Raw genomic sequence first — 18,238 nt, 5'->3', positions numbered from 1 at the left:
AATATGGCAACGCAGCATAATGATGATTAATTCGAGCTTGGCTCGGATTTCGGCTTACGCGGCCGAAAACAAGATGAAAACGGCTCTAGAGGCCGACAAAATGGCTAAAAATATGGCCATTAAAGGAAAGATTAAAGTTGCAGTTTCACTGGTCGAGATGCTATCTCGGAATGAAGAAGATAGGGCACGTGGAAATGAGCCAAGTGAAGAGGCCAAAGAAGACATGTATGATTTGAGGATGGATTGCATTTATGATGATGGTCCGCTGGGGTTCGAAAAACCTTTAGTGGATGCCATGAAAATGGAGTCCCAGGATCCTTTGGAGGAAATAGATTTGGGAGATGGCTCGAAGAAAAGACCAACCTACATAAGTTCCTTGATCGACCCAAAGCTTAGAGGCAAGATGATAGAGTTGTTGAAAGAATTCAAAGATTGTTTCGCCTGGGATTACGATGAGATGCCTGGTTTGAGTCGAGACTTGGTAGAATTACAACTGCCAATCAAAGAGGACAAGAAGCCAGTTAAACAACTGCCTAGGAGATTCCATCCAGACGTTCTAGTAAAAATCAAGGAAGAAATTGAAAGATTGCTACGGTGCAAGTTCATCTGAGCGGCCAAATATGTTGAGTGGCTGGCCAATATAGTCCCGGTAATCAAGAAAAATGGTAAGATGAGGGTCTGCATAGATTTTCGAGATCTGAATGCTGCCACACCCAAGGATGAATATCACATGCCCATAGCCGAGATGATGGTAGATTCAGCAGCAGGCCATGAATATTTAAGTCTCTTAGACGGATATTCTGGCTACAACCAGATTTTCATTGCCAAGGAGGACGTGTCGAAAACGACATTTCGATGTCCTGGTGCTTTAGGGACATATGAATGGGTGGTCATGCCATTTGGTTTGAAAAACGCTGGCGCGACCTACCAGAGGGTAATGAATACTATCTTCCATGATTTTATTGAAACTTTTATGCAGGTTTACATTGATGATATAGTGGTCAAGTCCCCATCCAGGGATGAACACTTGTCGCATTTGAGGAAGTCATTTGAAAGAATGAGGATACATGGCCTAAAAATGAACCCTCTTAAATGTGCATTTGGTGTAATTGCAGGTGACTTTTTGGGTTTTGTGGTGCACAAAAAAGGCATCGAAATCAACAAGAACAAGGCCAAAGCCATTCTCGACACAAGTCCACCAACTAGCAAGAAGCAGCTGCAGTCACTTTTGGGCAAAGTCAATTTCCTCAGAAGGTTTATTGCTAACCTTAGTGACAAAACTAAGTCGTTCTCATCCCTTCTTCGACTAAAGAGAGAAGACTAAACCGAATATTCGCTCACTTATGCCGCTTTAAAGGCAATTAAGGGGCAAGCAGTAGCTGATTTCTTAGCAGATCACACTTTGCCTGAAGAGATAGCTTATGTAGGATTACAGCCTTGGAAGTTGTTCTTCGACGGCTCAAACCATAAGTGTTGTTCCTTTGTTATGATTGTCTTCATTTTAGCTAATGTATGTTTAAAGCCAACATGTCGGACCCGATGTCATAACATCTTGTCTATGACATCTGTCCCTGCGAGATCTGCATTGAGTTGGCTAGGGTTACTGTGAAGCTTTGTTTTAGTTACTTTGTAATCAAGCTAGGGTTGATTGGAAGCTTCTGTGCGCCGTCAAGGGTAATACTGAATGTGATCAAATCCGGTTTAATGATTTGATCTGAGAAATTGTGGGAGGCTTATTTCTGGAAAAGGAAACTTTTTAATTGAAGACTTTTGTTACAGATTTGTTTCCTGGTAACTCCCTGGCTGTGTGTGGACTCTTTGCTCGCCCAAGCCCATTGAAGACAAGGCCTGGATGACTGCTATATATGAAGACCTAGACCTAGTTGTTTAGTAGAGCTTCTGTTGAGTAAATTAGGGTTTACTCTTGTGTGAGTTCATACTTGTTGTTCTCTCAGCATATTCTTGTGTTGTTATTCTTGTCTGAGAGTTGTGTGTTCATTGTTTGATCATGAGATCTGTGTTTGTATGTGTTACAAGTTGTTGAATCACTGTGGCAGTGATTTAGAGAAAGTGAGAGGGGTTCTCATACTTAGGGGGAGGACTAAGTATTCTTACAAGGGTAGAGTTAGGTAGAAAGGGTTTGAATTGTGGCAGTTCTTAGGGACCTTTTGTGTACAATTTCTCTATAATAGTGGAAGAACTTTCTCTGGGTGAAAACCCTCCAGACGTAGGTGATATTGCACCGAACTGGGTTAACAATCATTTGTGTCCATCTTTATTGTTTTACTAATATATTTACTGTACTGTGTGTTCTGCATTCCATATGTTGTACTCGATGTCTTAGACATTTGGCACAACATCTGTCCAGTGTGTGAACCAGAATTTCAATAAGGAAGGATCAGGAATCGGTATGTTCACAGTGTCCCCACAAGGCATCCCAACCAAATTCATGTTTCGCATTCGGGAAAGTTGCTCCAATAACGAATTTGAATATGAGGCTTTAGTCTCAGGCCTCGAAATACTGTTGGCCTTGGGGGCAAAGAACGTCGAAGTTAAAGGTGACTCAGAATTAGTTGTAAAACAACTTACCAAGGAATATAAATGCATAAGTGAAAATTTGGCAAAATACTACGTAAAGGCCATGAGTTTACTGGCCAATTTTGACCAAGCAGGAATTAGCTACATACCTAGGGTAAGCAATCAAGAGGCTAACGAGTTAGCACAAATTGCTTCTGGGTACATGATAGATAAACAAAAATTGAAAGAGTTGATTAGGATCAAGGAGAAATTGAGTCCTTTGGATCTCGACGTTATGACTATCGATAACCTTACTCCCAATGATTGGAGAAAGCCAATCTCGAATACTTGCAGAACCCTGTGGGGTCAACCGACAGAAAAGTCAAGTATAGGGCTCTAAATTATACCATCATAGGCAATGAATTGTTCAAAAAGAATGTCGATGGCACGTTGTTGAAATGCTTAAGCGAGGACGATGCGTTCATAGCTGTATCGGCTGCTCACGACGGTCTATGTGGCGCCCACCAAGCAGGGGCAAAGATGAAATGGATTCTCTTTAGGCAAGGGATGTATTGGCCAACTATCATGAAAGATTGCATCGAATACGCAAGAGGCTGTCAAGATTGTCAGAAACATTTAGGAATCCAACATGTGTCAGCTAGCGAGTTACACTCTGTTATCAAGCCATGGCCCTTTAGGGGATGGGCAATAGATTTAATTGGTGAGATTCACCCAGCCTCGTCAAGGCAGCACAGGTATATAGTTGTAGCGATTGACTATTTCACTAAATGGGTCGAGGCCATTCCACTACAGAGCGTGACGCAAGAAACGGTAATCGAATTCATACAGAATCACATTGTGTATCGTTTTGGATTGTCGGAGTCACTCACAACGGACCAAGGTACAGTGTTCGTAGGACGAAAAGTGGCAGCCTTTGCAGAATCCTGGGGCATAAAGCTTCTAACCTCGACCCCCTACTATGCTCAGGCAAACGGCCAAGTAGAGGCCGCCAATAAAACCCTAATAAGCTTGATTAAAAAGCACGTGGGTCGAAAGCCGAAAAGCTGGCATGAGTCCTTAGGCCAAGTCCTGTGGGCTTACAGGAATTCACCAAGGGAAGCGACAGGAACAACACCCTTTCGACTAGCCTATGGCCAAGAAGCTGTACTACCCACAGAAGTATACTTGCAATCGTGCAGAATTCAAAGACAAGAAGAAATTCCAAGCGAAGTCTACTGGAACATGATGCTAGACAAATTGGTAAATCTCGACGAAGAAAGAGTCTTGGCGTTAGACGTCTTAACGAGGCAAAAGGATCGCATAGCTAAAGCATACAACAAGAAGGTTAAAAATCGATCTTTTGTCACAGGGGACTATGTGTGGAAGGTTATCCTGCCAATGGATAAGAAAGATAGGGCCTACGGAGAATGGTCCCCCAATTGGGAAGGGCCGTTTAAAGTCGAGAAAGCGCTATCTAATAATGCCTACGTGATTAAAGAATTAAGCGGTCAGCGTCAATTTGTTACGATAAATGGCAGGTACTTAAAAGCGTATAAGCCAATGCTGCATGAAATCAAAATCGAATAAAAGAAAGTGTCGAAATTGCCAAACTAAATGTTTCATTAATAAAAAAGAACATTACAAGTATGGCGAGATATAAAAGAAATTAAAAGCCTAGAACGGAAGACTGGCTTTATAGCCGTCTTATCTAGCTTGCATAGGTCCTAGTCGATCCACCAGCGCTGCCATCTGGCCCTCAAGTCGAGCCTTCTTTTGACGAGCAGCTAGGTCTTCAAGAGAGACCGCAGATATCTCGGAGGCTTGGAGAAAATTGAACCTCTCTTTCAACTCATCCATTTGATACTCCTGGAAAAACAACATCACTGAAAGCTCCCTGAATTCTTCAAACAGAGGCTTGGCTTCTAAAAGTAGCCCCCGGAACTCCTAAAGAGGGATCCTAACGCGTGCAACGATAGGCCTTTGGAGCAGTTGATCAATGAGCCCTAAAAGCGCATCGAGGCGAGAAGCAGATTCATACAGGCGATGAAAGAGGTTATGCTAGAAGGCCATGTCTCTAATGCGGTGAAGGATAAGTCTGCTATCCATAATCAAAGATGAAGGTTGTAGTAGCAGGAAGAAGATGAGAATGGAGAGGAGAAGTTACCGATGAGAAAGGGTAAAAAACGACTTTATTTATAATAGAAATGTAACAAACAGCCGCATTAATGCATGGCATGCAGTTGCCAAATCGTTAACCAAGCACAGTTAGCCACGTCAGGCACTACCGTGAGTGGAGGAAGTTCTTTCGTCGTTAAACAAGAACGTGGTAAAAGAGCGTCATAAATTACCCTACTTTCCAAGAAATGGTTTGGAAGATGAAAATTTAGATTACGTGCCAAGCTAAATGGTATGAAACTCAGAAATACTATGCAAGGAGTATTTTTAACAAGATAATGAGAAATCGATAATGAAAGCTCAATCAGAAGGCAAATCATGTCGACATCATTAATGCAGATTCATTGTCAAACAAAGTCATGAAATATGGGCATTACAAACATTGGCAACAAAGGCCATACAAACACATGGCCATTACAACCTCAAAGGCAATGAATGGAAAATAAAGAGTCTTAAATCCTCGACTTGAAGGCTTCAAGTTGAACACCGGCAGCAACAGTCCTGGCATCCAAGCCCTGCTTAACACCCTGCTCTGTTGCAACCTCCTTGGAGAGTTGAGATGTCGACAACATCACACTGGCACATTCAGCAGCTAGAGTAGTTAGCCGGGCATTCACAGCTGGGCCTTCTTCGATCAGCATTGCCTTCTCCTTCTCAAGTCTTGCCATTTCCCTCTGAAGTTCGTCCAGTCGAGCATCAACACTTGACAGATCAGCGGTTATAAGAGTCTTCCTGGCAGTCAGCTTGAGGATTTCATCTTTTGCAGGCAAAACCCCATTAGTGTTAGAAGCCACTTGTGCCTTTTTAGTCTTGATGAGCTTCTCCACAGTGTCGGCCTTGTCAATTGTGGCCAAAAGGTCAACCAAGAAAGTATGGAGCTCGACAAGAGCATCTGCCTGAGCTTGGTCGAGCCGCTGGCCCAACAGGAAAGTAAGCAACTCCTTGGCGTCATGGCTTGGTTGAGGGCTGGCCCGGACACTGTCGATGAAACCCTCGCCGAAGACTAACCCCTTCAGCTTACTTAAAGCTTCTTCAATCTGGCCGACACTTACTACCCCGCTAGATTGAGCAGTCTCAGTAGTTTCAGTATGATGTGGCGGGGAATCGAGATCCAGAGTGCCATCAAAGAAACTTTGAAAAGTGGCGAGTGGATCTTCGACCAGAAAGGCATTAAGTCTCTCACCAGAAGTGTGAGAAGAAGCTGCTGTCTTGGAAGAGGCCGAACCTCCTTTGGCATGAGGGGAAAGCAAAACAACTCTAGCATCCCGTTGAAGTTGCGGAGAAGGATCAGGTTGTGTCGAGGCTAGAGCATCAGCCTTCGGGGGAGGCATGACACCAATCACCCGGTCAGGTTGAGTGACTGGGGGTACTTGGCCTTCGCCACTCTGTACTTTGACATGTGGCATACTTCCTTCATGGACTGGAGAAGATGCGTTCTGAATATCCTTCGGAGGAAAATTAGAAAAATTATCTCGACATTCTTTGGTACAATAAGGTTCGCAACCTGGATGCTGCCAAACGATTGGTTTCGAGTTAAAATAGAATGTCAACTCATGTGAAGGTATGAAAAACGGTAGAAAGGGGGGGTTTGAATAACGTTTTCAGTATAAAACTTCCACCTTAAAGATTTTGACAAATCTTTCGAGAACTTAAGTGCTAAAGATAAGAGATAGAAAAGCACACAAGGATTTTATCCTGGTTCACTTGATAAATCACTCAAGCTACTCCAGTCCACCCGTTAAGGTGATTTCTTCCTTCTTAGAATGAAGGCAATCCACTAATCAGGTAAGAGTTACAACTGCACTTGAAACCTACAAGTGACTAACAATTACACTGACTTAGCTCACACTAAGATTCACTCTCTTAGTCTTCTCTAGGATCCGATCAACCTTGATCTCCTAAAGGAACTAAACAAACTGTTTATCAAAGAATTGTTTACAAGAGATTTGCTTCTAAAAAGCTAATAGTAAACTCAATGAATTTCAGATGAAAGAAAGCTTAGAAGAATTTAAGTTTGTCTTGCGCGTATGTGAATGCTTCTAGCCGCTTCTTTCAGTCTTCAGCCTCTTTATATACTCCAAGGATTAGGGTTGAGCGTTGCATGGGAAATGCTACCGTTGGAGGGCAGTTCTGGAAAATCCAGCTTCTGCTGTGTCTGAGACTGTTAGGTAGGTCGTCAGGAAGGTACAGTTGCTTTTGTACTTGGATAGCGACTTGACCTTTAAACCTAGGAGACTTCTGATCAGGGGAATACTTCATATTGGAACTTGTGAAGCCGGTTGATCAGAGTCAGAGGGAAAGCCCAGATCCTCTGACCATTGTTTCTTCTGATTCTGAACTCAGAGGGAAGAACATGGTCTTCAGAGTATCTTGCTTCTGGACAACAGAATTTCACTAATCAGCTTCTGGATCTTCAGAGTCTTCTACACCATCAGAATATCTGAGCCTTCAGTGTTTCTTGGTTATCAGACTTTATGGATCTTCAGAGCTTCTAGTGACTGAGTCCACATCAGAGTTTGTATAACTTCAGAACTTCTGAAGCTTTTCCACTGTTCATACTGAACATGGTGAATGCGAAAGCGTTGCTTGGGTTGCTCTTTATACACAGTGCTTCTGATTTGTGTGAGATTGAGTTGAGGTCAGAGCATGTAAATAGCACACTCAGAAAAACACGTTAGAGTACCACAATTGTTCATATCAAAGGTTAACTTGTAATCATCAAAACGTAGAGTTGTACTACTAGATCAAAACTTGATCTTACAATCTCCCCCTTTTTGATGATGACAAAACTAAGATTTTTGATGAACAATTCTTAAACATTAAACTGAATTCACTCAGAGTTTTAGGGATATAGAATAAGACTTATCCTGATGTGAATAGTTTATCTTGCTCATTCTGAATTCAAGTCACTGCTTGATTCTGAGCTTAGCTCCCCCTGAATCTAATACTTGATGAAAACGTTAGTAAAGTCTAGATTCTGAGCTAAATGATATAAGAGTTCAGAGTGAAAAACTTATGACATAGATGAAAATCGAGTAATCAGAGCGCATAAGTAATCAGAGTCACGGACAAGGTATCAGAGTCTTGGGTATCAGAGTCAACTTGGAATCACTTCAGAAGAAGTGAAATGTATTCCTTGTATTTGCCCAGTGACACATCTATGGTCATGAAGGTGGAACTCTTAAATTCTCCAAAAAAAAATAAATCACACTAACACATCTTACACATCAAAAACTGGGTTTACTCCCCCTTTTTGTCATAAGCAAAAAGCTTGGGGTGTGAAAAACTTAGCTTGAAGTACAAGGTACTCCCCCTTAGAGAAGGTCTAAGTTTAAAGAAAATGAAAACGATGCAAGAATCAGAGTTAGGCGAAATGAATAGAAGAGTTAATGCAAGAGAAGAACGTTTACCACCGGTCAAGGGAGTAAAGAGAAGGGTCAGTTACCAAGAACTTAACCTCGAGAAACTGTAGGAGCATTAACTTTCAGAGAGAAAGTGAAGCCTATATAAAGAGTGGGAGAGAGAGGTAAGCTTCACAACTCGAACAATTTGCAGTAAGGAAAAAATGGCATCATACATCGTAGCACTAGAAGAGCTGAGGAAGAAGGCCTTCGAGGAGGACTTGTTCCTGAACATCAGACATCCAGAGGGTACAACGACCATCTCGGAGCTGACACGGACACTGCTGGAGGAGGACCTGCGTCCAGAGTTGAAGAGAGACTTGAGGGAATTTCTTGCCTTCGTGGAGGAGGTGCAAGAACTCAGCCGGCTTGAACTCAAGCTGCTGGAAGAAAAAGAGAGTTTGGAAGAGAAGCTCAAGACTACAGAAGAGATTCTGGAGAGGGATGAGCTAAAGGACAGGCTCAACAACATCCAGCATGCACTGGAGCGTCTGGAGAAGGATATGTCAGAGCAGCGCCAGGAGTGCAGAAGAATGAGGAGGGATCCTCCATTCTAGACTTTAGGGAAAGAATGTATGATGTAAACATAAAGAGATTATGAATAAAAAGATTTTTGCAAACACATGTGACAAAAATATATATAGATATGCATAGATAATCACAAACGAACAAAGTAGAATAATTAAATAAAAAGAAACAGAAGTTAACAAAAATAAAACAACGTTAAAGAAAAAGAAAAGCGAAGAGATCCTAAAACTAGGGTTTATCAGTTCGACGCAGAAGTTCCATCATCATGTGCTTCAGTTCAATTAGCATGGATTCATGAGTGTCAAGACGCTGTTCCATGATGTCGAGTCTGGACGAGCTTGACTGAGTAGAACCGGAAGGAACATTCTGAGCAGATTGAGGAGCTGGAATGGAAGCAGAAGCAGCAGAAGTAAACACTACTGGTGCAAGTGCTTGGCATCTAAGAGCTTCAGCCTCAGCTTCAATTCGTTCTGCCTCTAATCTAGCTTGTTCAGCTTGAGCTGCTGCTTGACGTGCAGCTTCTTCTGCTTGAGCTTTCTTTCTCTTAGCTTCTTCAATAGCTTCAAGAAGCTTATGTCTCTGTTCTTGTTCATGAAGAGCCACCCTTCGAGCAAACCTTTGCTTTGCAGCCTCGATCCTCTGACTTCCTTCTACATGCAGGAGCTGCATCATAATTGGAACTTGAGCCACTAGCCAAGTGCCCAGATTGTTCCACTCATCAGCCACATGTTCAGCATTCTCACTTAGGTCAGTCTGACCGTGCACATTGCGTAGCATCAAAGAGGCTTCATGATAGAAAATATTGATGCACTCAGAGAGAGATGTGGGTCGGAGGGGAGTGTAAGGAATTATGGAGAGGTTGGTTTCAGGAGAGGCTGGGTGATTGCTGTTGTGAGCTTCAGAGGCACCTTGTGGAGAGCCAATGTTAAACATTTGAGCATTGGGTTCAGAGGTTCCAAGGTGAGGTTCTGAAGTTTCAACCAGAGGATGGGGTGATCTAACCGAGGATTGGTTAGACACAGATTGTTCTGGTTCAGGTTCTGGTTGAATAGGCTCTAGTTGGTCTGGGGCAGGGTGAGCTTGTTGAGCCAAAGGGTGGGTCTGCCTCATGTAAAGGATTGGCCAAGATAGGTTCATCTGGGTCAACTAGACGTTCAGGTCTAGGGCCAGGATATCTCCTAGGGCTTGGATAAGTGAGATAATACTCTTCTAAAGTAGACACCTTTTCTTTTCTGACCTCCATGAATTTTCTAATGGATTCAGAGTTATTGGAGGGAGAAGAGTCAGCAACATTGGTTGGGAAGGATACAGGTGTTAGGGCTGTGGAAGAGTCTGTATCCGTGGGTCTGAGAGCCAGACGTTCTGATGCTCTTGGGACAGAGTGATCAGAGGTTCTGGGTCCAGGTTCTGTGTGGGTAGGCTCTGGTTGTTCATGAATGATGGGTTCAGAAGTTAATGGGTTGTACGGAATGGTAATGGGAGAGGTTGGTTCTTCTGACCTAGAGGGTTGGTTCTGGAGCAAATTCCAGAGAGGTGCTTCAGTAGGGGAAGGTTGAAAGAACGAAGACCTTGGGGAATGTGGTGGAGAGGTGGTTTGTGCAGCTGGTTGGGATTCAGGAATAGGAGTGAGGGGATTTGAAGAGTGTTTGAGCATGGCAGATATGCGGAGTGCATCAAATAAATTCAAATCATCATCAGAAGCAATTGCAGACTTACTTGAATGTGCTGATGATCTTGTCACTCTGGCAGGAGTTTCAATCCGTCTGATCACTTCAGCAGCTGGTTCCACCCGAGTAGGCTTCACCACAATTCTGACCTGCTTCTTCTTCTTCTTAGGAGGACCATCCTCATTATCACCATCATCACCATCATCGGGCTTGCTGGTTTCATCTTGCTTTCTCTTGGATTGACCAGCCTTCTTCTTTTTGATCAGAGGGACATCTGATTCCTCAGAAGATTCTCTAGGATCATCTTCCTCTGAACTTTCTTCTTGGGAGGAGAAGGAAACTCTGGAGCTGGCGGCAGTCTGCTGAAGAAGTCATCGAGATCAATTTCGAATCCTTGAGCCCTTAGGTCTTCAACATAGCACCTAATGGCGTCAGGATTGTCTGCCTGTGTCCACAGAGGGTAGTCATTCAGAGGCATCCTTCTACTTCTGATCTCAGAAGATGTGTCTTCATGGGCAGGAGCAATCTTCTTCTTGATTAGGCCCATCTTCTTTAGAGAATTTGCCGTGAAGACATCACTGACAATGGTGGTCAGATCCTCTGTGCATCCAGCATTTATCAGATCTTGAATGAGGCCACTCTCAATGAAGAGATCAGACAAAAGTCTCCCGAAGGGAATATACTTGATCGCTGACTTGATGGAGGCAGTGGTACGAGACTTCCGGATACATTCCTTCAAGTAGGAGAACAGGAAGTAGGGAAGGCAGATCTTCTTCTGGTCTTGGATGAAGAACAACATCGCCTTCTGGTTGAAGTTGATGTAGTCTGGGGAACTGCCCTTTGGTCTCTGGTTTATGCAGTGGAGCAAGATCTTGTGCCAGATCCTGAGCTTGGGATGAAGGTCCATTACCTTGTAATTCGTCTTGCCCGGTTTGTAATTGGTGTACAGGGCCTTGTTGATCTCATCCTTCGTCTTGGGTTTCAGCTTCGATTCCGTGAATTGGAAACGATACCCAAAAGCAGTTTCTGCACCCAGCAAGTTCACGAAGGACTTCTCTGTGATGATGATCTTTCTTCCAAGAATGTGAGATACCACCTGAGTATCATCGCAGTCGGCGTGCTTCCAGAATTCCTTGATCAGTTTATCATACACCGGTCCTCGAAGCCTGTTGAAGTAATTTCCCCAACCTTGAACTTGGACTTCAGGACGAAGATTATTCCCATTTGTAGCAAGGTTGTCGAGGTCGAATCTCCATTCTGCCAGTACTTGAAGTTCCTCAGGAGCATAAACGCAATGAATGGCACAGCCCCGTTCTGCAATTGGAATAATCTGCTCTTGAGCTTGACCTTGATCTTGAGTCGGATTTTCAGGGCCCCTTTGACCCGTTGCTAGACCAACTACCATGTGAGGGAACTGGGTTGCATCTGCAGTAGCTCTTCTGGTTTGACTCACCATTTTTGAAGCGGTTGAAGGTTTGAGGTAGAAGATGAAGGTTGAAAGATGAAGAGAGATCGAGAGAGAAAACGAGGATAAGCGGTTTTGAAATAGCAGAGAGAGAGAGAGTAAAAACCGGAAGTGAAAGAGATCGTGTGTGTATAGTGGGTTTTGACAAATAACCGTTGTTGATTCAAAAAGCAATTTAAAATCAACGGTTGAAAATTAAAGATAGATAGTAACAGTAAATACACACATCACACATAGGAGAGAAGCATATCTACACGCAATCATAACAGACTGTCACACGGGCACAAGGAACTATGCATCAGAAATACTGACACACGTGTTGCTGTCTCAGCTTCAGAGTCAGTACCAATGGGTACACACACTCTGATTGAGTTACCTTCTGGACTAGACATCTTCTGATCAAGAAGTATCATAGTCAGAGGTTCTGATCCATCATCACTCTAGACAAAAATCCATGTTCAGATTTTTCAGAATAAAATTAAATCTATCCTCTGCTAAGGGCTTTGTAAAGATATCTGCCCATTGATGGTCAGTATCAACAAACTTCAGAAGAAGTACGCCCTTCTGTACATAATCTCTAATAAAGTGATACTTTACCTCAATGTGCTTTGCCCTTGAATGCAAGATAGGATTCTTACTCAATGAGATTGCAGCAGTGTTATCACAATAGATTGGGATATTGCTCTCAAGGATCTGATAATCCTCCAGCTGATGTTTCATCCAGAGCATCTGAGTGCTGCATATTGCTGCTGAGATATATTCTGCCTCTGCAGTTGATAGTGCAATGGTTGATTGCCTCTTGCTTGCCCATGAGACTAGATTGCTTCCCAGAAATTGACAATTTCCAGAAGTACTTTTTCTCTCTGTTCTATCTCCAGCATAATCAGCATCACAATAACCTGAAAGCTTATACTCTGATGTTTTCTTATACATCAAGCCAAGGTTAGTGGTGCCTTTCAAATACCTTAGGATCCTCTTAACAGCCGTTAAGTGGGTTTCCCTTGGATCTGATTGGAACCGAGCACATAAATGAACACTAAATAATATGTCTGGCCTAGATGCAGTTAAGTATAGAAGTGAACCTATCATGCCACGCTAGAGCTTCTGACATACTTTACCACTTTTATCTTCTTTCTCCAGAATGCATGTAGGATGCATTGGAGTCTTGGCCACTGTAGATTCCAGCATATTGAACTTCTTCAGAAGTTCTTTAGTGTACTTGCTCTGATGGATATATGTTCCTTCTGGTGTCTGATCAACTTGTATTCCCAGAAAGTACTTTAATTCTCCCATCATACTCATCTCAAATTCAGCCTGCATCATCTCAGAAAATTCTTTGCATAGAGATTGATTAGCAGAACCAAATATAATATCATCAACATAAATTTGCACAATTAAGATATCATCTTTATAAGTCTTGCAGAAAAGAGTTGTATCTACTTTACCCCTTACAAACTCATTCTCCAGAAGGAATGAGCTGAGTCTCTCATACCATGCTCTGGGAGCTTGCTTCAGACCGTAGAGTGATTTCTTCAATTTGAACACATGGTCCGGTTTCTTCTCATCTTCAAAACCTGGGGGTTGATGAACATAGACTTCCTCTGAAATATAACCATTTAGGAAGGCACTCTTCACGTCCATCTGATGTAGAACTATGTTGTGATTTACTGAAAAAGAGATCAACAGTCTGATTGCCTCCAGTCCTGCTACTGGAGCAAATGTTTCAGTGTAGTCTATTCCTTCCTGCTGGCTGTAGCCTTGAGCAACTAGCCTTGCCTTGTTTCTGACTACATCTCCTTTCTCATTCAGCTTGTTTCTGAATACCCATTTTGTTCCAATTACATGGACACTCTCAGGCTTCTTCACTAAGCTCCAAACATCGTTCTTGGAGAATTGATTCAATTCTTCTTCCATGGCCAGAATCCAATCCTTGTCCGGAAGAGCTTCATCTATGGACTTGGGTTCAATTAAGGACACCAATCCTTTCAGACTGAGCAAGGTCTCTTCAGAGGGTCTAAAGGCAGATCTGGTTCTGACTGGTTCGTCTTTGTTGCCCAAAATCAATTCCTTAGGGTGAGCTGCAGTGATTCTGCTCTTCTTCAGAGTTTGTGAGTTAGAGGGACCAGCTTCTTCCTCTGGTTCATCTTCCTCTGGCTCAACTTCCTCTGGAGCTTTGCCTTTGTCAGAAACATTAATGCTTAAATCTGCAAGCTTTTCAACTAGCTTTGACTGGTCAGAGTCAAGCTTATCGTCAAATCTAACATGAATAGATTCTTCAATAGTCTTAGCATCAGTATTATAAAATCTAAAACCTTTAGATCTCTCAGAGTAACCGAGTAACAGACACTTAGAAGACTTAGCATCAAATTTATGCAATCTATCCTTAGTATTGAGAACATAACAAACACAGCCAAAAGGATGAAAATAAGAAATGTTGGGTTTTATGTTCTTCCACAATTCATAAGGAGTCTTATTCAGAATTGGTCTCACAGAGATTCTGTTCTGAATGTAACATGCTGTATTTACTGCCTCTGCCCAAAAGTGCTTAGCCATGCCAGTTTCTTGGAGCATGGTTCTAGCCATCTCCTGAAGAGTTCTGTTCTTCCTCTCAACAACACCATTTTGTTGAGGAGTTCTGGGACAAGAGAAATCATGTGCAATTCCATAGGAATCAAACAGACTCTCAAATTTGTCATTCTCAAACTCTCCACCATGGTCACTTCTGACACGCACAATCCTACAAGCCTTCTCGTTTTGCACTTGAGCAATGAAGGTAGAGAACACAGCATGAGACTCATTCTTGCGGGTTAGAAACTTTACCCATGTCCAGCGGCTATAGTCATCAACGATAACCATCCCATATCTCTTGCCACCTATAGACTCAGTTTTCACTGGTCCAAAAAGGTCGATATGCAGAAGTTCTAATGGCCTTGAGGTTGAGACAACATTCTTTGCCTTGAAAGGGACTTTTGTGAATTTGCCTTTCTGACATGCTTCACAAAGAGCGTCTGAAGCGAACTTCAGATTGGGTAAGCCCCTGACCAGGTTTAGCTTGCTCAGCTGAGAAATCTTTCTCATACTGGCATGCCCTAACCGTCTATGCCATACCCACTGCTCTTCATTAACAGACAGAAGGCACTTCACATTCTGAGCCTCCAACTCAGATAATCTGATCTTATAAATGTTGTTCTTCCTCTTGCTGTTAAACAGAACAGAGCCATCGATTTGACTTACAGCCCGGCATGACTTTTGATTGAATATAACATCATAACCCTTGTCAGCTAATTGACTTATAGACAATAAGTTATGTGTTAAGCCGTCTACCAATAACACATTATCAATGCATGGACTACTATCTACACAAATAGTACCAGTACCAACAATTTTACCCTTTTCATTTCCTCCAAAGCCAACTTCGCCTCCAGGCTTAAGTTTCAGCTCTCGGAACATACGCTTTTCTCCCGTCATGTGACGCGAGCATCCACTGTCCAGATACCATGATTGGTGTTTCAGTGGAGCTATCAAGGATATCTGCAACATAGATAATCTTGTCCTTAGGTACCCACTTTCTGGGTCCTCTCTTGTTAGTTACCCCAGAGGTTCTGATCACCTTGGGTGTCTCAACATGATATTTTAAAGGAATATTTGCATGATATTTAGTCATAGAGAAGGATCCCTTTTTAAGAGGGTTTTTAGCAACTTTAGCAGGTACAGGATCAGGCAATATGGTACCAGAGGGAACAAAGCATTCATACAAGGATTTAGCTTTAGACACAGAGGGCTCATTTCTAATTGGTTTAGAATAGCCAATGCCATGCATTCCATTTCTGCTTACGCCATAGATCATTGAAGCCATTAAGCTTCTATCCACGCTTTTAGCTAGGAATCTTTGAAAAGACTTTTCATACTTAGATTCATTTCTACAATCAGAGGCATCACAGGCAACAATTTCTTCTAACTTAGCAATCTGGTTCTTAAGCACAGAGTTAGAATTGATCAAGGCATGATTATCATTTTTCAAATCAGAAATAATTTTCTCATGTTCAGAAGGAGTCTTGGAAACAGCCGATAAGTTCTTTTTCAGCTTCTTATGCTTAGACAATAAGGAGTTATACTTATCCATAATATCAGACAATGCATGTTTCAGTTCAGAGGTAGAGAAAGAAGCGAATACCTCATTTTCATCGTCTGAGTTAGGATTTCCTTCTGATTCTGAGTCAGAGTCAACAACTCCCTTTGACTCTGCTTCCTTGTCTTTGACAATAGCCATGAGTCCTTGGACTTCACCATCAGAGTCAACATCCTCTGACTCTGATTCATCAAATGTCACCATCAGACTCTTCTTTGTCTTGAAGTGCTTCTTTGGCTTCTTGTCCTTCTTCAATTTTGGACAGTCACTTTTGTAGTGCCCTGATTCTTTGCACTCAAAGCATGTGACTTCCTTAAGTGAGGACTTCTTCTGACCTGAGGATTCAGACTTTCCTTTTGCCTTTCCAGAGCCTTTGTATTTGCTCCTGCCTGTGCTTCCAGATGCGATTGAGTCTCTTGGAGATCAGAGTCAGCTCATCTTCATCAGAATCTTCTGATGCTTCTTCAGATTCCTCTTCTTCAGCTTGAAGAGCTTTTGACTTCTCAACCTTAGCCTTTTCAGATTTAGATTTCAAGGCTATGGACTTTTTCCTCAGATCTTGCATCTCTGAGCGCTTCAGCTCAAGGCATTTCAAAATGCTGATGAATTCTTCTAAACTCATATTCTCAACGTCTCTCGTGAGCTCTATTGAAGTCACCAAAGGCATCCAACTTTCAGGAAGACACCTGATGACCCTTATGACATGATCTTTTGTTGTGTAGCTCTTGTTGAGAGGTCGTATGCCAGCTACAAGCAACTGAAATCTGGAGAACATTTCTTCAATGGACTCATTTGGCTCCATGATGAAGGATTCATACTTTTGGATCAAAGACAATGCCTTTGATTCTTTGACTTTCTTGTTTCCTTCATGAGACATCTTCAGAGATTCGAAAATGCCTTTCGCAAACTCACGATCTGTAATTTCTGGTACTCTTCATAGGAAATAGCACTTTAGAAGAATTGCTCTTGCTTTGTGATGTTGTGAGTACAGCTTCTTTTGATCTGCAGTCATCTCTGACCTTGGGATCTTCTTGCCATCTGCATCAACTGGACGCTCGTAGCCATCCACAATAATATCCCAGAGATCTGCATCGAAACCCAGAAAGAAACTTTCCAGTCTATCTTTCCAATATTCGAACCTTTGACCGTCGAACATAGGAGGCTTTGCATTGTATCCATCTCTTTGAGTTTCACTGGTGGTGGCAGCCATTGTTTTTCACACCGGCCCGGATCACTATACACTGTTAGGTGTGGTAATCAGAACTTGCGCTCTGATACCAATTGAAGGTATGAAAAACGGTAGAAAGGGGGGGGTTTGAATAACGTTTTCAGTATAAAACTTCCACCTTAAAGATTTTGACAAATCTTTCGAGAACTTAAGTGCTAAAGATAAGAGATAGAAAAGCACACAAGGATTTTATCCTGGTTCACTTGATAAATCACTCAAGCTACTCCAGTCCACCCGTTAAGGTGATTTCTTCCTTCTTAGAATGAAGGCAATCCACTAATCAGGTAAGAGTTACAACTGCACTTGAAACCTACAAGTGACTAACAATTACACTGACTTAGCTCACACTAAGATTCACTCTCTTAGTCTTCTCTAGGATCCGATCAGCCTGATCTCCTAAAGGAACTAAACAAACTGTTATCAAAGAATTGTTTACAAGAGATTTGCTTCTAAAAAGCTAATAGTAAACTCAATGAATTTCAGATGAAAGGAAGCTTAGAAGAATTTAAGTTTGTCTTGCGCGTATGTGAATGCTTCTAGCCGCTTCTTTCAGTCTTCAGCCTCTTTATATACTCCAAGGATTAGGGTTGAGCGTTGCATGGGAAATGCTACCGTTGGAGGGCAGTTCTGGAAAATCCAGCTTCTGCTGTGTCTGAGACTGTTAGGTAGGTCGTCAGGAAGGTACAGTTGCTTTTGTACTTGGATAACGACTTGACCTTTAAACCTAGGAGACTTCTGATCAGGGGAATACTTCATATTGGAACTTGTGAAGCCGGTTGATCAGAGTCAGAGGGAAAGCCCAGATCCTCTGACCATTGTTTCTTCTGATTCTGAACTCAGAGGGAAGAACATGGTCTTCAGAGTATCTTGCTTCTGGACAACAGAATTTCACTAATCAGCTTCTGGATCTTCAGAGTCTTCTACACCATCAGAATAATCTGAGCCTTCAGTGTTTCTTGGTTATCAGACTTTCTGGATCTTCAGAGCTTCTAGTGACTGAGTCCACATCAGAGTTTGGTATAACTCAGAACTTCTGAAGCTTTTCCACTGTTCATACTGAACATGGTGAATGCGAAAGCGTTGCTTGGGTTGCTCTTTATACACAGTGCTTCTGATTTGTGTGAGATT

This window comes from Lotus japonicus, chromosome 3, assembly GCF_012489685.1.
Source record: "Lotus japonicus ecotype B-129 chromosome 3, LjGifu_v1.2".
NCBI classification, from domain to species: domain Eukaryota; kingdom Viridiplantae; phylum Streptophyta; class Magnoliopsida; order Fabales; family Fabaceae; genus Lotus; species Lotus japonicus.
This window is presented reverse-complemented; position numbering follows the sequence as displayed.